Source organism: Heloderma suspectum, chromosome 2, assembly GCF_057233095.1.
Source record: "Heloderma suspectum isolate Gila_16-S chromosome 2, 16-S_ref, whole genome shotgun sequence".
Classification (NCBI taxonomy): Eukaryota; Metazoa; Chordata; class Lepidosauria; order Squamata; family Helodermatidae; genus Heloderma; species Heloderma suspectum.
This window is the reverse complement of record NC_139459.1, coordinates 272291658-272316812: the sequence shown is the minus strand read 5'-3', so window position 1 is coordinate 272316812 and position 25155 is coordinate 272291658.

Genomic DNA, 25155 nt, shown 5'->3' with positions numbered 1-25155 from the left:
GAAATGGTGGCACCTACTGGTAGGAGGAGCTCCAGGCAAATGGAGTGTTTTACCTCCCATTCCTGAATTTGCCTCTCCCCAAATCCCTGAAACGCTCCTTCCACTTTCTGTGGTCTGCAAATGGGACTGCAAAGTGAGAAAGGGGACATTTTGGCCAGTTCAACTCCTGCACCTGTTTTTAAGGGGAGGGGGGCAAGAAAAATGTAAAAACCAGTGCAATGTGATATATTCCTCATTGAGATATAAGAATGAAAAATGGTGAGCACATTTAGGGTACATGTTTATATTTCATGTTCAAATCCAAATTCCACTCCTGCACCCATTTTCAAGAGAGTTATGAGTGAGCATGGCTCCTCAGATGCTCTGCTTCACTAGTTTTTTTTAAGTGTATTTCCTCTGAAAGATTTCATTTCATTTGCCTGCTTTCAGAGAAAAATGACTCCTGTTATTGCACTTTTCACTGATTGCGTGCTATCGTTCAGTTCAGTATAGAAATAGAGAAGCACTCCCTCCTCATGCCTACCCTGTTTAGAGGGAAAAGGGCAGCTACAATTACAAAAACTAAGTGCATGATAAAATTTGCATGATTGTCCTGGGGGTGAGCAATGCTGGAATAAAAAATGCATTGGAGTATTATCTGGATTTTCATGGAATCGCCTTTGGTCTCTCAGGGATACTCAAAGCAAGATAAGTGGAGTGTACCTTACCTTTAAAATCCCATTTTCAGGGGTCACACAGTGCTTGAAAAGAACATAATTCCAGGTGGGATGAGGGGAGTAGAACTGAACATAATCAAACTGGCAGAGACTGCTCAACCAATGAGAGAGGCTTGTTTCCCAGCCCCCACCCTCCCCCTGCTACTACATTATTATGAATGGAGAGCAACTAATGAGAGCATCTCCTCCCACCCCAATCTTGCCGCATTCCAGCAATCTGCCATGGAGTTATTCCTCTCTCCCCTGTTCCCCAATGTGCGCACTTTTGCCTTGAAAAGCCAAAATCTCCAGTCCTTGAGTGCAGTACCCTGAGAGCAGCCCCCCCCCCCGGCAATTTACCCCATTCCAGCAAACTGTTGTGGAGTTATTGCTTCTGCGTGCGCACACGCACACATGCCTTTCTCTTTCTCTGGGCACTTTCTCCCTGCTTGAAATGACAGGCTCCTGAGACTTCACCAGATCAGATAAATGACTTTACATAACATCAAAGAAGCAACTTTACACAATAGCAGAGATGCGATTTAGCACAACAATGGAGAAGTGAAGTAATGCAAACATCAGAGAAGTGCCTCATCACAGAGGCTAATTACTGGCAAAATGGGAATGCAGGGCAATTCTGAAGTCTGGAAAGGCTCAGTGATGTCATGGCCAGTTGAAAGACATACCCTTGGCCAGGGCTATCATGCCAAAGAAAATGTGGAGAATAGAGGCACATAGCACCAGAAGTGCAGAAAGCCCAAATTAAAGAACTGTGATAGAGTAAAAGTAGTCTCAGAAAATCTGGCTTTTCCATTGGAAATCCGGGGTGGCTGCAGATTGGCCATGACATTATCTACCGCCAATAACCTTGAAATGCTCCCAATTCATAGCAAATCCCCCATGATGACAGCCCCTGGAGTCCTCTGAGACAGAAGGTGTCATAGCCAAATCTAACTGGAGGGTGATATGCACAATCTCCTTTTGGGACTCCTATATAAACATTAGCTGAGAGTAAGTCTCATTTAATTCAGTGTGATTTGCTTCTGAGTTGACATACATAGAATAATTTCACTGTTTATTTTCCTTTTCTAAACAAACTCAGAATAAGCCTGTCAGGGCCAGAAATCCAATGTGAAGAAATTTCCTTAACACGCTTATCCTAGGGCCATCCTGATGCTTCTTTCAGAATGACAGCTGGCACCTGTGGCCTTCTGTGAAATACTTTCTGACACTGATGGAGTGGGACAGGTGGCCAAGCTGGCAGAATGTGCCACATTTGACTGATAAAGCGCTCTAAGTGTCACAGGCTTATAGACCGTCATTAACATTCAACAATTCCTCTGTGAAGAAGGCTCACAAACCAACACAACACAGAGACAATTGTAAGAGAATGGGCAAGTGTGTGTGTGTTTGTGTGTAGATCCACAAACAGTGCTCTCTCATTTTCCAAATGACACTGCTTTGTACCAAAGAGAAAAAAATGAAACCTGGGATTAACAACATCCTTCTTACTAAAGAGTGCCATAATTTTGGATAAACGAATTGCCTACTTAGCTAGCTGTTAGTCTATCAACTATAGATGACACTATGTCAGCATGTTAATTTAATAAAACTATTTACTTTTTGAAAAAATAACCACCTTCGTCTACTGTTTAACATACAAACAAGCTTGCTATCACATTTCTGGGCAACGGATGTAAAAACTGAGAAACCTTGCTTTCTGACAATTTAGGAAGCAACATTTGCTTAGTGGTATAAATGCTTGCCTTTCCTCTCAAATCATGTACATGTAATCCTAAATCCAATGTTCGAAAACCAGCTCCATGCTGGTGTAGATGAGGGGCCTAATCCTGGAGCCTCTTGGGGAAACAAAGAGGCCATGCCAGGAACCTGTGACCCACTCCACTCCAGGAAGAGGCCTATAGTACATCTACAATGGAGCTTTCCACGAGTGTATCGGGGCCACTAGGACATTTCGCTAGTGGAAGGACATTTCTGCGCCATCCAAACCCCCTCCTGCCAGCAGACATGGGCTTAGGATTGTTCTGTATGTTTTGTAAAGCTGGTTGCAGAATGCTACTTGAATGGCAAAACAAAAAAATAGGTCAGCTTACATACAACTCACAAACGGACATGATGATTCATGTTTTATTTTTACTGTAAAATTTAAGATTTTTTTTCTATAATGGTTTGGGTAATATGCTAATTAAATCTATTAAAATTAACTAATACTTTTTCAAATGGGATGATTAATTGACTAAAAAATCTTTAATTGGCTAACAGCCGATCAGAAACCATAACAGCTGATCAGAGCCCCATGGAATAGAGTATGGCCTTTTGTAGAAGGCTCTGTGGATGTTCATAAACCTTCTTCAGCTCTATTTAAAAACATTTTTCTTGTATAGAAAACACACGGGAAGAAAATAAGCTTTCTAGGCTTTGAAGCTATATTCCAAAATGTCTGTTCATAAGTCAAGACTTTATAGTCCACCTCCCAGAGTACTGCATTTCAGTAGCTTCAAGCATCTTTCAGAGCATTTGTCTGGTGGTTTCAAACACCTTTGCACAATCCAATTACTGGGTTTTGCTTTAACATGTCTCTTTTACTGTATGTCATATCTGTTATTTAAAATATTAATTGCACAAATTAAATTAATAAGCCCCTACATAAGCATGCCTCTGATTAATATCGAGCCCTAACCATTTCACTCCCAGAAAATGAATGTTTTCGTTTCAGAAACATTTGAATCACTAATAAATCAAGTGGTAGATTAGCTAAGAAAATGGAATACAATAACTGTGGCTATTGATTTATGACAAGTTATCATTATACTTACTACAGCATTTAATTAGTATGAAAGAAAAATACCCACAGAAGAACAGGGGCAAAATATAAGGCCCACTTATGTTACCATGCTCACTAAGGACATGTGTCTCTAAATACATCTGCAGAATTTTTCTCCAAGTTTGGGGAATAGCGTGTACTAGGGTGGCATTTCCCAGCGGGACACTGCCTTTATTTCGCTAGAGGACAAGCTGCTGTCTGTCCAGTAAAGCTGGTCCAAACTAGTACCTTTTAACCATAACAAAGGAAGCCAAGCATCCATTACTATCAGGAATGAATCTGAGAGTGTGGAGATAGTTAGCAGTTCAGACTCAGAATGGGAACAGCCAGAACCGTGGGAGATTCCCTCCCTAGTGAGCTCAGTTATGGCAAGGCCCTCTTATCAAGACCTTGGTACACAGATGGCTCGGCCTGTGCCTCCCCCCCCCTTTCCTCCTCCATGAGAATTACTGGGATTTTACTGGGAAGCAAAGTGTCCTCATAAGGTACCCATATGGGGAGGCAACAGAGGCAAAAATCAGAGCTTTTCAGAAAATGAGTTTATCAAGAAGTGGTTCACTATGAAAGGCTTCCCGGAGCGTGAGAGGAGAAGGAAGGGTCTTTGGGTTGAGTGGCGTAACTGTGCAGTATAGCTTCACCTTCTAAGGAGGAGAAGGAAGGCAGAGGGAATTTATAGTAAGATTTTGAAGGACAGAAAAAGAGGTTTGAAGAGAAGGCCTTCCTTACTGTTCTGGAGAAGGGAGTGAAGATTCAAGGATGTACCATGGGCAACCAGCTAGAAAATTTGCAAACTTACAGGAGCAAAAAGGGAAACTTTGGAGGGGGAGAAGAGACTACTGGAATACAGGTGTGCCTGGCAGTTATAGACTGGAGTCTTGAAGATCTTACAAAAGAATAGAGTGGTCCTGGAAGGTCAATTCCTATTAACACAAAAGGAAGACATGTCCTTGTTTAACAAGAGAGATGGTAGGCTTGCCACTGGATTTTTAAGTTGGGTTTACAGCACTTCACAGTGCCCTTTACTTCTTAGACCTTTCAGTGATCAATTTAATAGGTAGTGCAGTATAGGAACGTGCTATAGGAGTTTTTCCATTTTTCTTTTGTTTGGGGGATTTACAATTATTTTAGTAAATTTTTCTTTAATAAAAATATTTGTATTTCATTCATTCAGAAGTAGTTCATTCATATTCTGGATAATCTGTTATTTTGAAAGAAAGGACTGGGGGGAGGGGCAGACATTCGCACTCTAGCAAAGACCTTGTTGCTCCAAGGATCCTTGGTTGGGTTGAGCTTTGAAAGCAGCCCCAACCTACACCTTAAAAGCGTTGCATATATGCACACCTTCAGAGCTGGCCAGCTTGGGCTGTCAGCACAACCAGGGAGTGTTCTGAAGTGCCTATCAGGTGCTTTAGTAACTTCTCACAGCGGCCAACCAGATACGTATGGGAAGCCCCCATGACCTGAGTGCATAGCATCCTCCCACTCATGTTCCTGAGCAACTGATATTGAGAAACAAATTGCTTCCATTACTGAAGATAATATATAGTCATCATGATTAGTAGCTATTGCAACTGGTCATTTTGCAAAAGATGAAAAACCACCAAAAACAAAAACTAGAAATGTATGATCTGTGCAATATTTGGGAAGGTTTTTAAAAAATAATAATTCAAGGTATGGCCTATCCCATTTATCTAACAAACGCTGATTATCCCTTAACCCAACTCCACTAGGGCAATGCAGCAAAACTTGTCAAACTGGCAATGGGACACCGCTTCATGTTGCATTTTCTTTGCAGCAAAGTGGACATATGTAAAATTGCTTTGGCAGGATGCATGGAGAAAGAGTGCACAGAAAATGACTGACCTTTCTGAGGACCCAAGAAATGCTCAAAGATGCTAGTTTACTGTAGCACTCTGGATGATTGATATTGGCTTTGATCTCCCTCCCTTCAGGAATCTATCTTGTCTTCTCTGAGTTGAGGGTTTATAACAAGTGTTTCTCCTCAAAGTTTCTAGTCGCATGTTTTAAATCTTAATATCCCAACAGATCTGAACATTCCCAAAGCTTCAGTCCTAGCATTCTGAAATCTGAAAGCAGGCTGCTGAATTTATTCTATCATCAACTAGGACTGCCACTACACAATGGCCTTGCTTCTTTGCATCTAATTGAATTATCTGGTGCAGTCTATTATTCTTAACATCTAAATTCATTGTCACTATGGTTGCTATCTGAAATGTCTTGCAAGCAATTTCTGCATAATACTTGCTATATAAAAAGCAGGTATTAATCATCTGAAAGTCCCCATTCACATCAGTTAAAGGAATGCAGTCAACTTGAAAATCATGGATTGTAATTATCATTTCTTATAAAGAAAATTTTTACACCTTTGCAACTAACAATCCATGTCTGTTTCCCTCCTCCTAGCTCAGCAGAGCAAAGGAAGCTGAGCAGAGCAGAGAAAGCTGCTCCAGCTGGCCTAGGGGCTATACAAGCAAGCAAGCTCCCAGAGAGTGAGCAATCGGAGCAGGCGAACAGGGAGAGCAAACAGGAGTTTGGCAGGGGAGTTGCAGTGGAAGAGGAGACAAAGGCAAAGCACGGAGTGGGCTGGAGTAAGGCCGGGGGACTTTCCATTCTGGATTGCTATGTGTTCACCATGTGCGCCTAAGAGCTTCAATTGAATTGAGGGGCTGGGGCCTGATTACTTTCAGCAGCTGTGTGAGCGGGGACTTTCAGTCTGTTTCCTGTCTTCTAGCTGAGAAGAGCAGAGGAAGCTGCTCCGGCTGGTCTAGGGGCTATACAAGCAAGCAAGCTCCCCATAGAGCGAGCGTTCAGAGTGGGTGAAAAGGAGTTTGGCAGGAGAGTTACAGTGGAAGAGGAGACAAAGGCAAAGCAATGAGTGGGGTGGAGTAAGCCCAGGGGACTTTCCATTCTGAGTTGCTGTGTGCTCACCATGTGCTCCTGAGAGCTCCAATTGAATTGAAGGGGCGTGGCCTGAGTAATCCAAGCAGCTGTGTGGGAGGGAAGTTTCAGTCTGTTTCCCACCTCCTAGCTGAGCAGAGCAGAATAGAGTAAAGCAGAGGAAGCTGAGCAGAGCAGAAGAAGCTGCTCCAGCTGGTCTAGGGGCTATACAAGCAAGCAAGCAAGCTCCCAGAGAACGAGCAATTAGAGAGAGCAAACAGAAGTTTGCCAGGGGAGTTAGGTAGGGGAGATCAAGGGGGAGGCCCTAACATTTTTTTCAACATTTTTTAAAAAAATTATTTTTCTTGTAACACACATTTCCATACCAGTGGGACCCTCCAGGGAATAAGAGAACATGAAGAGTTCTTGGACAGAATGGTGGACCTACAGCAGCAAAGTCATCCAAGAGTATGGGGCCTGTTCGCCCCTTCTCCTTATCAAAAACTGCAGAACCACATAAGACTGCTGTAAAAGGCTAATGAAAACACTTACTTGGAAGTAACACGTGGACATCAGTTGCATTACTTCCAAATAGACATGATTAGAAAGGTGTTAATTCTCTAGTTTGGAATTCCTAATTGCAAAAATAAAAACAAGAATGTTTGTATCTTCTATTTTTCCTTTTCCTTACTCATACAGTCTTATTGTGAGACACATTTCCTTTTGATATCTTGTCTCAGTTTGGAGTCTTTATCCATTAATCACAGTTTCGTTCAGCTTTCTCTGTTACTGGCTACGGAATTCAACTGACAGAGATACCCTCCTTTGCAAGAGGGCAGTTTGACACTGAAGGAGGAGCTTCTTGAGGTTTCATCTCTGGGAGTAATTTGGATGATTTTATCTGAAACATTAACCTACAGACACTTCCACCATTTCACTGCATTTTTAAAGCATCCCCCCCAAGGCACTATCTCCAAGTCCAGCAGTTTGACTTGCTGATCTTTCAGTATACCATTCCCCTAGTTGGTGGGAATGCATGCTGTCTTAGAGGCAGCGGTTGGAATGTACAAAGACCTGCATCATGAATGATCTTCTTCAGCAGGTCAATAGTACTGTTGACCTATCATAGGTAGGCATTAGACAAAACATAAAGAACTGTCACCCTTTCCTACTTTCAGACCTAAGAAAGTTAAGATTAATAAGGTAGCTGGGATGGCGACTAGAACAAAAGTGGAAGAATATGAGTTGGCCAAAAAGCATGTTTACTTTCCCACCATCATTGCATCTGTATGATCAGTAACAGGGCACAGCTGGTGCACCTCCCAAACTGAGCAAAGCCACAGCAGCCACCTGGCCATCTTCTAGCAGTGCTATGCCCATGAGCACCTCCACACCATGAACCTAGTTCTTCATAGGGATGCAATCCCATCCAGAACAGGTTGTACTTCCAATCCCAGGGCAACATTTCTATTGACGGATAGCAGTTCTGTCTCTTGGACCACTTAGTGGCTTCTGACACCAACTACCATGGCTCACCTGCACGGATTATGTGATCTACATTGGGCTACCAGAAGATGACAAAGAGGCTTCAGCTGGTCCAGAATCTAGCTGCCCCACACAGCAACCTGTTTGTTATTCAGGACTGCACACAAGGAGCATATTATACCAATGGTACCAGAGCTCCGATGGTTTCCAGCAAGTCTCTAGACCAAATTCATAACTGGGCTTTCACCTTTGAAGCTCTACACAACTTGTGACTGAGATATTTAAGGGAACATCACCTTCCATATCAGAGAATTCAGACCTGATATTGTCCCTAGTGTGGGGGTTATACAAGAAAGAGGCACATGGTTATAATCTACTAAAAATAATCCATTCTTAGTGGTGGCTCCTGCTTTGTAGAATTCCTTTCTTCTGAGACAAACTTGCCACATCCATACCCTTGGCTATTCTAGAAAGGCAGTGAACATGTGTTTATTTTACTAGATACCCTTTAAGCTGTTCATATCTGGTATTTTTTTCTACTTTTTTCTACTGTTCTTTCCACATTTTATGGTGGTGGCTTTATTACTAATATTGTTTTATCAATTGCGTTGTTTTAATTTGGTTGTAAAACAACAACAGATAAAAAGCAGTATGTAAAGATGAAAAGCGGCATATAAATAGAAATAATGAATAACATAATAAATATTAATAAAAGAAAATCTAGGATCCTACATTAACCAGAGCATCCCTGTCTTTTTGTGATCAGTTTATCTTATTACTTTGCCTTACACAAATTCCCTATTCGGAGTGAACAAAATGTTGCTTTTCGCAATCCACAGACTTTCCTGAATTCCATACTGAAACCATGTCAGTCTTGATTCGTTATTATCCTCATTTAAGAAACTATGAGAAGCAGTGCGGCCCTGAATGGTAATCCTAGCATTACCAACTCTGGAGTCTAAAACCCAGGTTATCTTTTAAGAGGAGAAGCTGAGTAAGAAATTCCTACTGCCTTAGTATTTACTAGTTTAGTCTCATCAACTTAGAGAGAAATCCTACAGCCTCTATAGACAGCGTCTGGGGAGCCATAGTATAGTTCAGATTCCTAGAACTGAGGTCGGAGTCAGCACTCTGAGCTACCTGCCCCTCCCACTCACAGCCAGCGTGGAGAGACGCATGCCAGCTGCCTCTCCATGGTTGCAAAGGCGATCTTTGAGGAACGGTAAAGGGGGTGTTCCCAGGAGAGAGGAAGGGAAGGAACTGGGGAGGCCAGATTATAAGGAATCCTCTGGCTGCCCCTGCCTTCTTCCCTCACCCTCCCTGATGCCTCAGCTAGATGGCCAAAAAAGCCCATCTAGCTTAAATGCAGAGTGGGAGGAGTGCAGAGGTGAAGATTGCCTTCACCGCACCTCCCACTCTGTACTGGATGGCCTTAAGCCTCTGGTTTACCCTTTTGGTATAAAATGTGTCCATACTGTTACTACTGCTTTGTTCAGTCGTTCAGTCATGTCCGACTCTTCGTGACCCCATGGACCATAGCACGCCAGGCCTTCCTGTCCTCCACTCTCCCCCGGAGTGTGCTCAAGTCCATATTCATTGCATCGGTGATGCTATCTAGCCATCTCATTCTCTGCCGTCCCCTTCTCCTTTTGCCTTCAATCTTTCCCAGCATCAGGATCTTTTCCAGTGACTTTTCTCTTCGCATTAGGTGGCCAAAATACTTGAGCTTCAGCTTCAGTATCTGTCCTTCCAATGAGCACTCAGGGTTGATTTCCTTTAGGATGGACTGATTTGACCTCCTTGCAGTCCAGGGGACTCGTAAGAGTCTTCTCCAGCACCACAGTTCGAAAGCATCAATTCTTTGGCGCTCAGCCTTCCTTATAGTCCAGCTCTCACAGCCATATGTTGCTACTGGGAAAAGTTACTACTGCTACTACTACTATTACTGCTATTACTATTATTACCACCATTCATGAAGATTTTGGATTCTTATTTTATTTATACTCATGGCATCTTAAAGTACTACAAATTTAAGAAATGCACAGCTGTTCTGACTTTCAGATTGCTTCCAAAAGGTAATATTATATGACATTCAGACTTTGACATGGTTTTCCATGTCTGCTGCTGGCACTGTATGTACTGTACGTACAGTTCTTATTAACAAAAGAACGAAAGGGGAGTCTAATTGAGCTGTTACTTTTGCTTGTCAGACTGACTTAAAGGTAAGTCATGCTTAGGCTCAATGTCCACTTCTTCCCATGCATTCCACTGAAGTATAAAATGTTCTGAATACAAGAACTTTTCCATTATGGAAACATTTTAAGTGCACTGTGTAATGTTAAAAATGGAAATGCCTCAGGGGGCAACCTCCTATGAAACTGAGCTATTGATGGAGGTATGTGTAAATATAATTGGTTTTTTGTGGCTTTACCTGAAAGGTTCTATGCTCTCTAACTACATCAAAATTATTTGGGAATGGAAGTAGACATTAGATATTCATAATGCTTTAACATAGATTAAAATTACTTGGGGCTGATAAAACAGGAGGGGCTACAGAGGACATCTCAGAATCAATCCTTGTCATATCAACTTAAAGGTCTTTAGGCAGCAGAACTGGGAAACACCTGCCTTCAGATAACCTTGGAGAACTACTGCCAGTCCAAGTTGACTGACAGCATATTAGAGCTAGATGACCTATTGATCTTACTGTCAGATGCCAACCCTTGTAGGACAAGAAACCTTGGAAACAGACAGAAGCATCTAACTGGCCAGACTAAAGGCAAGCGTTGCACTTAGTGGAACATTTTCAGTTGGTTATGCAAACTTCCAGTCTCCTGGTAGCTCCTAATCTCCACTTCCAGTTGGCTACTTAGCCTCACCCAGGGACTGGGATATGTATGCTCTACTTGCATTAATAGGCTTTGATCCTAATTAATATTCCATCCATGGAACCATCCCCTCAGGAGACATCTCTTCCATGAACAGAGAGGTCCTTTGGGGATGTACAAGAATTTCAAATCAGTTTGTAAATAATCCAAAATTGCCCCATTCGCAACCCTGGCCTGAATGCAAACAGGAGCACATTTTTTTTCAGAATAGAAGTCTGCACATTCCTGAACTTGATGTGACAGATTTAACCTTGTCTAGGGATTTTATGATATGGGATTTCTATATTTAGCTAGATCATGGATCAGCAGGTAACATATTTATCCCATGTCATATTCCAGGAACAAAGTGTAAGTGCACAATTCCTGGTATTTACACAGAGAGAGTTTTCAAATAGAGGAGTCTGAAAACATTTTTCATTTTTTTAACTTTAAAATCTTAAGCAGTTTCTATAGGCTTCACATTTGATATAAAGGCATTAAACATAGACAAAAACACAAATTTGTTGTTACAAACAAACAACATTTTTAAAACAAAGTTTAGTTCTAGAAGCACTGACTTTTTTTACAAAGAGTAAAGGATCTTACCAAAGGTCATTTCTGAGCTTATAACAAAACAGAGTAGAGAAGTCAATGAGACAAGTGTTTTGGTCCCTTATGAGGATAGATGGTATGTCCTGGTCAGAACCAATGTTTGGTTCTAGGGTCCCTGTATGTTCTGCTCCATATTTATATGATTTCTTATTAGTGCTGCTCACATGATTCAGCTCCTAACAATAAGGTTTTATTTTTTCCAAAATTCCCCGCTATGATTTGGGAGTAATAAATTCACTTTATATTTTGTCAGTTTTTCTGAGCCCGACTTCCCTTCAAAACAAGATAACATCTGATTTTCTTCCACAGGTTTATTGTTCCGGTATGTTAAAGCTCAAGTGCTACTGAGTTCGGTTTACTTCTCACAGTATTTCTGGGTTGGGAGTTGTTGATTCTCCTGGACCTCTCAGCGGCTTTCGATACCTTCGACCATGGTATCCTTCTGGATAGGTTGTCTGGGTTGGGAGTAGGAGGCACTGCACTGCAGGGGTTCTGCTCCTGCTTGGATGGCCGATTCCAGAAGGTGGTGCTGGGGGATTACTGCTCTGTGCCGTGGCAATTGTGCCATAGGGTTCCACAGGGCTCTATTTTATCCCTCATGCTGTTTAACATCTACATGAAACCGCTGGGGGAGGTTATCCGGAGGTGTGGGCTGAGGTGCCATCAATATGTGGATGACACCCAGCTCTACCTCTCTTTCTCATCAAAACCAGGTGAGGCAGTGGCTGTTCTGAATCAGGGCCTGGGCACAGTAATGGACTGGATGAGGGCCAATAAACTGAGACTCAATCCAGACAAGACGGAGGTACTGTTAGTGGGTGGTTCGTCTGCCCAGCTAGGTGATATTCAACCTGTTCTGGAGGGGGTTGCACTCCCCCTAAAGGATCAGGTTCGTAGTTTGGGGGTGCTCTTGGATCCAGAACTGCCACTTGAGGCACAGGTGAACTCAGTGGCACGGAGCACTTTTTATCAGCTTAGGCTGGTATACCAACTACACCCTTATTTGGACAGAGATAGCCTAGCTAAAGTTATCCATTCTCTGATAACTTCTCGTCTGGATTACTGCAATGCGTTATACGTGGGGCTGCCTTTGAAAACGGTCCGGAAACTTCAGCTGGTCCAAAATAGGGCAGCAAGATTGTTAACAGGGACTGGCCTGCGAGCTCATATTACGCCAGTACTTTTCCAGCTGCACTGGCTGCCAGTCCATTTCCGGGCCCGATTCAAAGTGCTGGTATTAACATTCAAAGCCCTTAACGGCTTGGGGCCAGGTTACCTGAAGGATCGCCTCCTCCCAGATGTGCCTGCCCGGACCTTAAGATCATCATCAGCGGCCCTTCTCCGTGAGCCCCTGCCAAAGGAAGTGAGGCGGGTGGCTACTAGGAGGAGGGCTTTTTCTGCTGTGGCACCCCGGCTCTGGAATGAGCTCCCTAGTGAGGTTCGCCTGGCGCCTACATTGTATTCCTTTCGGCACCAGGTGAAGACCTTTTTATTTTCCCAGGCATTTTAGCATTTTAGCTTTCTAAATTTTTAGCTTTGCTGTTTTAAATCTGTATTTTAAACTCTTGCACTGCTGCTAGGTTTTATTGTGGTTGTATTGTTATATTGTGGTTTTAATGTTCTATATATTTTTAATTGTTTTATTGTGTGTTGTTTGGTTTTAATTTTTGTGAACCGCCCAGAGAGCTTCAGCTATTGGGCGGTATAGAAATAAATAAATAAATAAATAAATATTTCCTGTCATTTTTCACTTATTTGCATCATAACTGCACAAAAGCAGACATGTGAACAGTAGTCCAGTAAGCAGTTATTCTTTTTCTCCAACTTTCTTATCTAATGCATGTTTCCTGATGTTAGGTGGGAAAGCTTGCTTTTCCTGAGTTTAGCTGAGAAAATGTTTTACCATCCTTTTCTTATGTCAGCAAGCTTAGAGATTAGTGAAAAGTTCAACAAAAAGTCACCGTATCTTAGCCTGAATGCTTCTGTTAGAATCAAACTGATTCACACTTAATATAAGAATATATCTTAATATTCCATTTGCTTCTTTATGAAAACTGTATCTTAGGAGAGTTTACAAATTTATGAGAGAAATGTAGAAAGACCAGTAACTCTGTTTTGGATAAATATTTGCAAGGTCACCTATTACGCAAGTTGGTGAAGGAGTCTTGCAAGATGCAAAAATTTATGGGCAAATATTTGTCACATTGTGATCTTGTTTGAAAAATGTGTATTTAAAAAAAGAGGGGAGCGTGCACTCTTGAAAAACGCACATAGAAATGCAAAGTTTCCCCATTTGAAATGTGCACTTTTCCCACTCTAGTTAACCAAAAAACAGGTTGCAAATGAAAATGGGAGGAAGCCAAACCAAACTTTGAAATGGAATTCAAAGAATTTCAGTGACTTTGAAAGTGCCTGGTTCTCCCATTCCTAAACTTCTTCTGTCTGCGGCAAGGACTCTGTTCTAGCAGAGGCTTCTGATTGAGGAAGGGAGGATGGATGGAGTCACCTTGGAGACTGGGTGGATGTAATTAGGTTACCTGAAGGAATGTCTCCTTCCACATTTACCTACCCAGACATTAAGAGTATAATCTCAGGCCCTCTACCAGGTGCCCTCACCAAATGAAAGGAAGCAAGTGGCTACTAGAGAGAGACCTTTTCAGTGGTGGCACCCCATTTGTGGAGCAATCTCCTCAGGGACCCTCATCTGGTGCCTACTTTATGGTCTTTTCAGTGCCAGGTACATCCTATATTTATAGGTGCAAGCTCAAGACCATTAATGCTGAAAGGTATGTTTTCTACTGAGCTTTGAATGAAAATCAAAGATTTACAAGGGACAGATCAATGGTCTATCTTGCCCACTATTCTCCCTCCAAAGAGGCACAATAAAAATGGGTTGTGGCAAGAAGTGAGCTGTTGATTAATTATTTTTCTTTTCCCTTGAAACTGATTACCCTAAAGAGAACTAGATACTGATGTCAGCATACCTAGTTATGTAAGGTGGGAAAGATGGGATTAATGAAGGGTGATATGAAGTGCTGCACAAGCATCTGAATTTCTGCACATTTTCCTGTTCCGTTCCACTGCAAAGCCCGCCAAGTCCTCTTTAATTCCACTACGTTCAAGCTGTGCTTGTGGATTTGGCACCAGAGTAAGTTAAAGGGAAGCTGCCAGAGATGCACATGCAGTAATTTACCCCAAATTTCCTTTCAAAGTGCTCTCACACCAAATCCCTTCCCCAAATAATTTGTATTAGCACTTAAAAGGAGCATTTTAGAGGTTCTGCAGGGTGGAGAGTGATCACTGAACAGGGAAACACCGCAAAAATATTTGATGCATGATGTATGTTTCAGGTACATCTCACATCTCCACTCCACATCTCAAATACTTAGGGAGACATAGGCCTATACCAAACTATCTTGGTGGTGGTAAAGTCCCATTGCAGAACCTCTATGAATCTACACTGAAGAGACTCTGCATCTCAGACATGTGAAATGGAACTCCACTGGCAAAGAGGCAATACCCAGTGAACATTATGCCTGGCTTTGACAGAATTGTAAGGTATAATGACAATGTAAGGTACCTTCTAAAAGTGCCCTTTTCAAAATACTAAGCACAATGTTTCAAGTAGTGAACCAGTCAGAACCTTCTGCAACAAAGGAAGCTGCCATATACCAAATCAGATCACTGGTCCACCTAGCGCAGTATTGCCTATGTACACTGACTGGCTGCAGCTCTCCAGGCTTCAAACAGAAGCTTTCCCAGCCCTACCTGGAGTTTGATCAAAGCAAAATCGAATGGTACAATTCTTCTGTGACAGAACATTATGCTTCCATTGATGCAGCCTTGAATTGCATTAGCCTTTTTAGCTCCCTCGTCTCCTTTGCCCAAATGAACCTGCCTGAGCCCTCAAGTTGGCATTGGAAGCCCTGCTCTCTAGGTCATCTTCATTGGATATTTGACTGCTGAGTACCAGGTGGTGGTGGTGCAGTTATGGTTTCATACTGAGCCAGATCAATATAAAACCATGGGCAATCATTGCAGATATTGAGAGACAAAGTGACCTCAATAGTGCCCCAGAATTCTATCTTAGGGAGGACTACAGATACACTGTAATAGCTGCACCCTATCTTGAACAACTGGAACTGCATAAACATAGAAGGGCATTTACCTTGGCCCGTCTAAATGGACTCCCCTCGGCAGTTTTGGAGGGACGGTACAAAAGGATCCCCTGGTCAGACCGCCTTTGCCCCTGTGACATGGAACAGATAGAAACTACAGAGCACGTTTTGCTGTGGTGTATATTTTATAGAGATATTCGTGCCGCACTCATCTCCCTACTGATGAATCACTTTCCGGGACGTACAGGACAACAATATACCTACATATTGTTGTCTGACACTAATTCGACATTTACATATAGTGTCACCAAATTTTTTGCGGCTGCGATAGGTGTTCAAAGAAGGATGCTGAGGGAGCTCGGACTTACCTAGCTGGATGAAAGACAAAGTCTGGAGAGTAATGCCATTCACCCAATATGGCTGATATGCATTACATTAGTACTACACTGTGTTGAAGTGTCTATTAATTTGATTGGGGATATATGGCAGATAATTTTAATGTAGTTCCTTTTCTGAGCTGGTCTTTGACCGTAATAAAGTTTTATTCTATTCTATTCATGGGCAATCAGAGATTGCTCAGCCCTACAAAACATAGGGTGGAGGTGACAGTCATACGATAAGCAGGTCCCTACTACCAGCTGACTTTGCAGTAAGAATGTTCCACACAGAGGTAACACAGGATACCCCAACAATTAATAGAAATATTCTATCCGTGATCAAAGCCTTGTGTTTAAATAAATACATAATTATTTAATAAACAAATACACTTTAATTTGAGTCAAGAAGGAGGGGTTAATTGGACACACCTAATATTTTCAGTACAGCACAGTGTTTCAAAGCACAGCTGGTAGAATAAGTATAAGAATATACCAACACTTCTAGAACACGTGAATAATTGCCTTCCGAGTATATAAGATGTTTGGCAGGAACATATCCAAAATGGAAAGCAATTAACAATTTTAAAAGGTAACAACTTTCACAATGGTTTAAAAGGTAAAAAATAAGAACTTGGCTGAAATTTACTGAGACAGGAAAGCAAAAATTCTCACTTAACCTTTGTTGCTGTATTTCCTTTCATAATTTATCAATGGAGCAACAACTAACTTTTGAAAACATAACACTTATTTAAATAGGATTATACATTAGGTTTCTGAAACTGAGAGTGCTGTTTGCATTCAGATGCCAGGATAATGAATGGTTTATTATAATGGGAACAAGCCACTGTTTTAAAAAAAAATTAACTACCTTGTTGTTTCTTCTGAACCTTACAAACTAGGCTCATCCCCATCTTGATCAAACATGACATCTGAATGTTTTTGCATTCAGATGTCCTTTATCGTGACATCTTAATGCAGCTGATCTCAGTTCTGCAGGCATTATGTTATTCAATTTTAGTATCTTCCCACATTCAGTAGGACTGAAAGGGGCAGTTAAAAGCCACCTCTTTTTGGCAGGGCTCACTGCCATATTCCGAGTCAGATCATTAGTCCATTTAGGCTGCAATCCTATACACACTTAGCTGGGAGCAAATCCCGTTGAACTCAGTGGGGCTTACTTCTGAATAGACATGTATAGGATTGCACTGCTAGTCACTATTGTTTATTCTGGTTGGCAGCTGCTTTCCAAAGTCTCAGCTCTACTGAGACTCCAGCATCTCCCATTAAGAGACTGAAAAAGGTATTCTTTCACCACACTGCAGCCACTAAATCCAACATGATTTCCAACATTCAATAAATGACATGTGGCAAGTTATACACCCCTTCATAGATCACTGCCTTGTTGTGGCGAAGGGGCTTGTGGCGAAGGGGCATAGCTTATGGCTTCAGTGAAGCCATAAGCTATGCCGTGCAGGGCCACCCAAGACGGACAGGCCATGGCGGAGAGTTCTGACAAAATGTGGTCCACTGGAGAAGGAAATGGCAACCCACTCCAGTATTCCTGCCAGGAAAACCCCATGGAACGTATCACAAAGCTGAAAGATATGACGCCGGAAAATGAGCCCCTCAGGTCGGAAGGTGTCCAATATACTACTGGGGAAGAGCAGAGGGAATTTCCAAGTAGCGCCAGAAAGAGTGAAGCAGCTGGGCCAAAGCCGAAAGGACACTCAGCTGTGGATGTGTCTGGTGGTGAAAAGAAAATCCGATGCTGTAAAGAACAATATTGTTTAGGAACCGAGAATGTCAGATCAATGAATCAAGGTAAGCTGGAGGTGGTCAAACATGAGATGGCAAGACTGAACATCGACATCTTGGGAATCAGCGAACTAAAATGGACAGGCATGGGCGAATTTAATTCAGGTGACCATCATATCTACTACTGTGGGCAAGAATCCCTTAGAAGAAATGGAGTAGCACTCATAGTCAACAAAAGGGTGGGAAAAGCAGTACTGGGGTACAATCTCAAAAATGATAGAATGATCTCAGTACGAATCCAAGGCAAACCATTCAACATCACAGTAATTCAAGTCTATGCCCCAACCACTGATGCCGAAGAAGCTGAGGTTGATGGGTTCTATGAAGACCTACAACACTATCTAGAACTAACACCAAAAAAAGATGTCCTTTTCATCATAGGGGATTGAAATGCTAAAGTAGGAACTCAAGAAATCACCGGGATAACAGGCAAGCATGGCCTTGGTGTACAAAATGAAGCAGGGCAAAGGCTAATAGAGTTTTGCCAAGAGAACACGCTGAACATAGCAGACACTCTTTTCCAACAGCACAAGAGGTGACTCTACACATGGACATCACCAGATGGTCAATATCGAAATCAGATTGATTATGTCCTTTGCAGCCAAAGATGGAGAAGCTCCATACAGTCAGGAAAAACAAGACCTGGAGGTGACTGTGGCTCAGATTCTTCTTGTTGCAAAATTTCGGCTTAAATTGAAGAACCGAGGGAAAACCACTAAACCATTCAGGTATGACTTCAATCGTATTCCTTATGCATATACAGTGGAGATGAGGAATACATTTCAGGGATTAGACCTGATAGACAGAGTGCCTGAGGAACTATGGATGGAGGTCCATAACACTGTTCAGGAGGCAGCAATTAAATCCATCCCAAAGAAAAAGAAATGCAAGAAAACAAAGTGGCTGTCTGATGAGGCTTTACAAGTAGCTGAGGAAAGAAGGGAAGCGAAAAGCAAGGGAGAAAGGGGAAGATATAGCCAACTGAATGCAGAGTTCCAGAGAATAGCAAGGAGAGACAAGTAGGGATGGCCGTGAATTTCTCCACGAATCTCGGGGAGGCCGAATGCCAACGCATTCGGCTCCCCGAAATTGTTGGAGAAATTCTCCGCCACCCCCCCCCCCGGGATGGGACTTACCTCCCTCGAATGTCCCTCTTGGCAGTGGGTCCCGGCGGCATTTCGGCGGCGTTTCGGCAGGGGCATGGGCGGCGGCCAGTCTTCTGACCAGCTGCCGCCGCCATTACAAGGTGAATGGGGAAAAAAAAATACCCGTGATAGGCTACGTAACGATTAACATAGCCTATCACGGCTAGATTTCCAAAGTCAGCCGTGATAGGCTACATTAATTGTTACGTAGCCTATCACGGGTGTGGTTTCTTTTTTTTTATTCACTTTTTATTTCGTGGTCGGGGAGACGGGGTGCTTCTCCCCGGCCTGAATTTCGGCTGGGCGAGGCGGGGTGCCTCCCCCCCCAGCCTGAACTTCGGCTGGGCGAGGCGGGGTGCCTCCCCCCCCAGCCTGAACTTCGGGGGGGAGAACCGAAGCGCCTCCCCCCCACCGCGAAGCAAGCTGCGGGACCAGGTAAGTGACTTTTGTACATCACTAGAGACAAGAAGGCCTTCTTAAATGAACAATGCAAAGAAATCGAGGAAAACAATAGAATGGGAAAGACTAGAGATCTCTTCAAGAAAATCGGAGATCTCAAGGGAACATTTTGTGCAAAGACGGGCATGATAAAGGACAAAGAAGGCAGGGAACTAACAGAAGCAGATGAGATTAAGAAAAGGTGGCAAGAATACACAGAAGAACTATACAGGAAAGATCTTAATGTCCCTGATAGCCATGAGAGTGCGGTCACTGAACTTGAGCTGGACATCCTCGAGAGTGAAGTCAAGTGGGCCTCAGGAAGCATTACTAACAACAAAGCTAGTGGAGATGACAGTATTCCAGCTGAGCGATTTAAAATCCTAAAAGATGATGCTGTTAAAGTGCTGCACTCAATATGCCAACAAATTTGGAACACTCAACAGTGGCCACAAGACTGGAAAAGGTCATTTTACATTCCAATTCCAGTGTTCAAACTACCATACAATTGTGCTCATTTCAAATGCCAGCAAGATTATGCTCAAAATCCTACAAGTTAGGCTTCAGCAGTATGTGAACCGAGAACTTCCGGAAGTACAAACTTGGTTTCGAAGAGGCAGAGCAATTAGTAGGGATGGCGGAGAATTTCTCCACGAATCTCAGGGAGGCTGAATGCCAATGCATTCGGCTCCCCGAAATTGTTGGTGAAATTCTCCACCACACCCCCGCCACCCCCGGCATGGGACTTACCACCCTCAAATGTCCCTCCCGGCGGCGGGTCCCGGCAGGAGCTCGGCGGCGGTTCGTTGGGGGCAGGGGCGGCAGCCGGTCTTCCGACCGGCTGCCGCCGCTGCCGCCATTACAAAATAAAGTAAAAAAAACAACAACACCCATGATAGGCTACGTAACGATTTACGTAGCCTATCACGGCTGACTTTGGGAATCTAGCCGTGATAGGCTACATAAATTGTTTCGTAGCCTATCACGGATGTTGTTGTTTTTTTTCCCACTTTTTTATTTCGGCCGGGCGAGGCGGGGCGCCTCCCCCCCCCGGCCTGAATTTCGGCTGGGCGACGCGGGGCGCCTACCCCCCCGGCCTGAACTTCGGGGGGAGAACCGAAGCGCCTCCTCCCCACCGCGAAGCAAGCTGCAGGACCAGGTAAGTGCCTTTCGTACATCCCTAGGAATTAGTGATCAAATCGCCAACATTCGCTGGATCATGGAGAAAGCAAGAGAATGCCAGAAAAAATCTATTTCTGCTTCATTGACTACGCTAAAGCCTTCGATTGTGTGGATCACAACAAACTGTGGTAAATTCTTAAAGAGATGGGGGTACCAGACCACCTTACCAATCTCCTGAGAAACCTGTACGAGGATCAAGAAGCAACAGTAAGAACCAGACATGGAACAACCGATTGGTTCAAAATTGGGAAAGGAGTATGACAAGGCTGTATATTGTCGCCCTGCTTATTTAACTTATATGCAGAGTACATCATGAGAAATGCTGGGTTGGATGAATCACAGGTCGGAATTAAGATTGCCGGGAGAATTATCAACAACCTCAGATACACAGATGATACCACCCTAATGGGTGATAATGATACCTCCCCCCCACCGCGAAGCACCCCTGCGAAAAGGTAAGTGACTTTCGTACATCCCTAGTTCTTATGTAAAATAATGCATATACTCTATAGCACTTTTCACTTCACATACTTCAGAAGATATTGAGAAAGCCTTCTGACACCATGGTGACATTAAAAGAAACTCATCATCCTATATATAAATAGCAAATTTACCTAGTGGGTACTCTTATGTACCCATCCACACAGAAGTATTAGCAGGATTGGGAGAACCCCAAGGTTTGCCGAAGAACAAAAAGTCTTTAAGGGAAAAAGAACTGGTGGGGGGAACAAATCAATCCGATGAGGACAGACCATGCTCAGTGGCCACAGAACACTGAAAGTATGTTAGAGGAAAAACATGAGATTGGAATGTGGTATCCTGGAAAAAAAGTGTGTCTGGCTGGCTGGAACCCGCAATAGGAGCGTTCTACACTGCAACATTTTGTTGCCGGTCCCACTTGTGATATTGAAGTGTTTCTGAAAACTTCATACTTTACTGAAAATCTGTGTTTTTGATAAGGGGTATTATAACTTCTCAGATGGATGAACATGGTATACTAATCATTAATGGATGGCGAGAAAGAAAAAGCAAGTGACATCATTTAAGAGATCAAAGTTTGAACATTTCACTTACCTAGGACACTGCCATCCAATCTTGCTGATATTGTGACTCAAGTAGAGGGCATCTCTCTGTTTAATTAAAAAAAAGCACACACACAAGGAGTATAATGACTCCCTCATTAAATATTCCTTAATGTTTTCTGCTTTCCTTGGAACCTGCTAGGTGTATCCGTTTAATTTTAAAAAAAAAATAGAAGTCCTGTTCTTGAAATGGTTTGTATTATTATATGACTACAACTCAAGAACCTGCATATCACCTTGTCCACACATTCATTAGATGGCTTCAGTCAAGTCACTATGCAGTCAAGTCATTATCTACACTAAACAGACACACCATGAAAATGATGGCTAAAGCACTGAATACAAAGTATGGTATGACAATTATCATTATGAGAATAAGCAAATTGAATTTGATTTATGTGATATAAAACAGCAATGTAGTAATTGAGAATGCATTATCGTGTGCCTTTTTAAAAGACTGGCGAGGGGCTCTGCCATTTCTAATCATTTAAAGCCCTGAAAAGCACACAGCTAATCGTTTCACATTTTGTTGCAGGCAAAATCTGTATTCCACAGACAGAGCCATAAAGTTCATCTAGAGATTACATCAGGAGACCTAATTGAACAGATTCTTCAGAGCCAGCCCATAAAAGCTGCATGCTGATTGACAGGAGTGGGAGAAGTTTCCAAGAAGCTTCTGGAAAAACAAGCCACTGATTTATATTTAGCAACTTTATTCAAAAGCTGTGTATATATGTCTTTTCCCAATTGTCAAGGTTCGATTTTACTGGCATTCCTTTTTGTCAACCTGATATATCATTTAGATTTTCAGTGCAAGATGACTGTAGATGGAAGCACTGTTTTTGTATGTGAGACGTGCATTTTCTAGTGCATGCAAAACATGCATCTTCTCACTTACACAGCAAAGTGTTTCCATCTTCATAAACTACTATGTCAAAGTCCCCACCTTATCCATAATTCATAAACTTACATATACCTACAAAGACTAGATTTAGAAGAAAAAGTTGACTGCTAGAATCTTTTAGCTAGAAGTGCCAGGAAGAATCAACTACAGCAAGTGGAACTCCCAAACCATATCTAAAACCTTTGCTTCTCTCAGATTAGCCCTGGGACCTGAAACACCTTCCAACTAAAACATGTATAATGGTTTTTCAACTTTATAAAGAGTTGTATCTCTCAAGCAATATATAACAATCACATGAAAATACATACAATATTAGATAGATAGATAGATAGATAGATAGATAGATAGATAGATGATAGATAGATGATAGATAGATAGATAGATAGATAGATAGATAGATAGATAGATAGATATATGAACCCCCTCCGTATCTATATTAAAATTTAAAAAATATTGTAAGATTCACATTCCAAACTTAAAACAAACCTGCTCCTTTTGTTTCTTCCAGATACATTTTCCTGTATCGAAAAAGAAAACTATGTTTTTAGGTTACCATCCTGTTCACAAGAATAGCCAGCCTGAACTTAGTAGAGCCCTCCTGCTAAGACTGACTACTACAGGGTACATGTCAAGTAGGACACTGCTTGGTTATTCAAAGCTTCTGCCAGTCCCCTTGCTTGTCTGCCCACCCACTCATCCTCCCTCCCCACTTCACACCAGGCAAAGACAACAGTGTCCATCACTCTAGAGACTGACAGTGGATGAAAGACTGATCTACAGCAACAGCATTATATCTCTTTACTTCCAGTAGGGTTACAGAGGCATGGAGCCTCAAAGAAAGCAAGAGACAGGATAGGCCAGCCCAACCAAAGAACCGCAGAAGACAAGGGAGGACAGTGGGCAATTAATCAAAACTATAATTTTGACTAAGGGAGAATCAATTAATTTTGCAGCCGTAATCTGAAATAATCATATTTGACGGGGAATACTAGTCTACAAAAGTTACTGTTTAGCAGTTTAGATGTGCTTCACACTGTATACTATCTCCCTACTTCAAAAATAAATGAGATGAAGAAATTACTTAAAACATACATTGTTTCACTATTTTTAATAAAGCATTACTACAGCAGGATGAATCAAACTGCATCCTCTCAGATGAATACGGAGAATAGATTGCATATACATGGATAATCCTAAAACAGTTTTCCATGCTGAACCAAGTATCCATACTATAAACAGAGAGGAGGAATTTTTATAACGTATTACCCAGAAGAATGTAACAGAGAAGCAATGTAAATTGGAATTATATAGACTTGGATGCAGACTTGCCCCTCTGCAAATGGAAAAGCTCCTTCCATCTGGGAAGAAAACTGGAATCCAGCATAGATTTCCCACAGGAAGAAGGGGGTGGCCGTAATCTTCTCTGATCCCGCCTTCCCCCTGTAGCCCCCAGAGACCCTTCTCACCCCGTTCTGGATCAGAAGCAGTGAAAATCATCACGCCACCCTCTTCCTGCAACTCCAGCATAACTCCACTGAGTTCAAGTCTGGATCTATCCCATAGACTTTTCCCACTTAAACACATCCAGAGGGAGTGGACATGGGAAAAAATCACTCTTTTTCATGTACAGTTCCTTCTCTCTGAAGCCAAGGAACCATTAGCAGCAGGAGCTCCTAGCTCAGGAATCGAAGGTGCAATCAGAACAGTAATTTCAAAAGACATACCAAACTTCTTAATCTATGTGAGAATTAATTCTCACCATATGCTATTGCAAGAAGCGAATACTGGCATTCCTGCAAAGTACTAGTCTAGAAAGGAGACACATTCCTGTTTGCAGTGTCAGATTGCTGATGTGATTTTTCCTTGGTTTTTTCCAGCTTTTCATAATTTAGTATCAGCTGTTTGTACTTATGCCTTTTCTGCTCCTGAGCGCCAGAAACACTTTAGGGCAGCTTGACAGCAGGTGTGAGCTCAGCGGTGAACAGAACCAGATCTTAAATTAGCAGCACTTGGCTAGCCAAAGCCTGTGATATACTAATCATAAGCTGAATGCTCCCATGAAGCAGTTTGATTTATTCATTTTCACCTTTGGATGCTCTTTTTGAATTCCAACGTATATTTCATGAACCCTAGCAAGATTCAATGGGCAGAAGGCTGTACACTAACTCGTTAAGAGGCCGAACAAGCATGGAGCTGCAAAAAAAAATCCACCGAGAGGGAAGGAGAGAAGTGGGGCAAAGAGGAAGACATTATTCATCTGATAAGGCTTCTTCTCCATACACATCCCTGCTTCCTTGCCTGAATGTACCCAAGGAGATCTATACGCAGAAGCAGCCTTATCATGCCTGTATCACTTTCTGGATCAAGACCCCTGTCCTACTGCACTTTCTGTGACTTTGGTGCCAACTGAACAGAAAACAAACCATTCATTCATCATAACTCCCTAGACCCTGCACCTATCCTTCTTGCCTAGGGAAACCTCTATTACATATGCTATTTCCATACAAATTACCAACAATCCATGGGGGTGGGGGGTGGGGGGTGGGGGGTGGGGGTAAGAAGTTGGTTTCCCCCAACCCAAATTTGAACACTGCCCTCCAACAAAAACAATGCTGCACCTATACTTCTGAAATTGTGTAGGTTTCTTAACTAGGGCCTCCTCTCTGTTGTATGTCTTCTTCATAACAATTGC